Raw genomic sequence first — 2,830 nt, 5'->3', positions numbered from 1 at the left:
TTAGCAGAGCCTCTCCTACCTGCTTTCTCACAGCCTCCTAACCCAATGGGAATATAAAACTTCTTTAAGAGGGGTAGCCTTGGGTTGAGCATAGTAAAAACATTAGCTGTGTTACTTCATTAAAAGTGTGTGAATTTTAACTATCTGGTTTGCTTTTCATCATTTATGATGAATTTTGCATTTCCCCACTTTGGACAGTGGGAGAGAGATGGTTCATATTCCCTTAACTGATTGTCCTGCTGCTGTGTTCAGAGGATAAACATTTCAGGGCAGCCTTCAGGCTTAAGAAAAAAAAATCCATTTTTAAAACTAATAGGGAAAAATAAAAAGTCAAACCAAGGGCCAGTTCCTTCCTCTCTGAAAGATATGTGGGTAGTGTACTCGGTGCTTCTTTTGGCAGCATGGGAAAAAAGTAGCAATGTTGGCCTCAGCGCATGCTGAGCAGGGCTGTGTCCTCCAAGGGAAGCTCAGGAGGGAGAGGTCGTTCAGCTGAGTGGGTGGGAAGCAACAAAGACAGATTTTTCTCTGCTGGATTCTGCTCCTAAAAACAAAACCTCTGGGGAAAGATAGTCGGTGGTATAGTCTATCTCAAGTCCTATCCACGGGTGTTGAAATATAATCCTCATCCTTTTCTGCAAGCTGTGTCCCAGAAGGATGAACTCAGGGAGGTTTGGATTTGAAGTGTTTGGTGTTTCTGCTTCTCTGTGTGGATTTCTCCAGTGTCATAGGAAAATGGAGCCCTGGGTCCGTGGGCTAAATTATGTCGCAGTGACCCTAACTCAAACAAAAGTTATTAGTGCTGCCATTTTGTCCTGGCCTCTTGCCAGTACTAATCCTAAAGGCATTATTATCTATCAAAAAAGAGTATCATTGTCCTGGTTTCGGCTGGGATAGAGTTAATTTTCTTCCTAGCAGCAGGCATAGTGCTGTGTTTTGGATTTAGTAGGAGAAGAATGTTGATAACACACTGATGTTTTTAGTTGTTGCTGAGTACTGCTTATGCTAGTCAAAGACGTTTTCAGCTTCCCATGCTCTGCCAGGCGCACAAGAAACTGGGAGGGGGCACAGCCAGAATAGTTGATCCAAACTGACCAAAGGGCTATTCCATACCATATGACGTCATGCTCAGTATATAAACTGGGGGGGGAGGTGGCCAGGGAGCAGGGATCGCTGCTCGGGAACTGTCTATCGGTCGGCGGGTGGTGAGCAATTGCATTGTGCATCACTTGCTTCGTATATCATTATTATTATTATCATTATTATACTGTTACTATTAGCATTACTATTTTACTTTATTTCAATTATTAAACTGTTCTTATCTCAACCCAGGAGTGTTTCTCACTCTTACTCCTCCAATTCTCTCCCCCATCCCATCGGGGTAGGGTGAGTGAGCGAGCGTCTGCGTGGTGCTTAGTTGCTGGCTGGGGCTAAACCACGACAGTCCTTTTTGGCGCCCAACGTGGGGCATGAAGGGTTTGAGATAACAGCAGAGTAACCAGAGTGTATTAAGGAGTCTGTTAACAGTTGCCGGTCACGATATTAGTTCATCTGGTCTACACCATGTTCTTTTTTTTGCAGCACGCGTTAAAGCTTGTTGTCAGTTTGTGTAGTGTGCCATGCTCTGCAGTGATTCATGATCTTTTGCTTGGGAGGCTCCTTATCAAAACCCTGACCTTGAGCATTCTTTGGTATTTGGGTTTCATACAGAAGTCACTACTGTACTTCGGGTACTACCTCATGGAGAGAGTTAGCAATTATACTTCTTACTCTGAGAGGCTTGTTGTGGAGGAAATACAGAATGGCACCTTTGCTGCTTTCTTCTATGATGTTTCCTCCTTCATTACAACAACTTTCCAGTATCTTGAACATCCCTGGGCAGTTAAGATACTTCTATTGATACTTCTTGGGAATGTTGTTTCCGTTTTGATAAAGGTCAGTAAGCAGTTTAAAAATACCATCCAGAGATCTACCCCAAGGCTGGATAGTTATGAGTGGCAGGGTGTGTGGGATCGTATGCGCAAGTACCTAGGGCAGTGGGGACCTCCAGTGTTTTGGAACTTCACCCCTGAACAAGTGCAGAATCCTGAAGAACTAGTAAAGTATTTGGAAAAAGTATGTTGTCACCCTGGTAGCTCCAGAGAGACAGAAATCATTGCAACATGCTGGGGACTGGCCCATGCCTATCGAGCTGTGGTCAACACTAATCAGTACCCTCAAAAGAAAGAGAAGGTCTCTGGATCTGATGACAAAACAACAAGCACTGTGGCTACTCAAACCCCCACTACAGGCCCTGCGGCTACTCCAACCCCCACTACAGGCCTTGCAGCTACTCAAACCCCTGCCCCAGGCACTGCGGCTACTCCAACCACAGCCATGAGCACTGCGGCTACTCAAACCACAGCCATGGGCACTGCGGCTACTCAAACCCCAGTGACAGACACTGCGGCTAAACCAGAGAACCAACCTGCGCCGGTATCAGTTGCCCCTATACAGAAGAAATAATACACAAGGAAATCAGTTCGTTTAGTAAGGGATGAAGATGAACCAGGGCCATCACGAGAACCAGAGGAGGAAGAACCCATAAATGAGATGGTAACCACCCAATCCCTATCCCTGAGTGAGCTGCGGGATATGCGAAAAGATTTTGGTCGTCATCCAGGCGAGCACATCATCACCTGGCTGCTCCAATGCTGGGATAATGGGGCCAGTAGCCTGGAATTAAAGGATAAGGAAGCCAAGCAGCTGGGATCCCTTTCTAGGGAAGGGGGCATTGACAAAGCAATTGGAAAAGGGGCAAAAACCGCTCAGCCTCTGGAGGCGACTTCTGTCA

This window comes from Pelecanus crispus, chromosome W (assembly GCF_030463565.1).
Source record: "Pelecanus crispus isolate bPelCri1 chromosome W, bPelCri1.pri, whole genome shotgun sequence".
Taxonomy (NCBI): domain Eukaryota; kingdom Metazoa; phylum Chordata; class Aves; order Pelecaniformes; family Pelecanidae; genus Pelecanus; species Pelecanus crispus.
Note: the sequence above shows the minus strand (reverse complement) of the source record.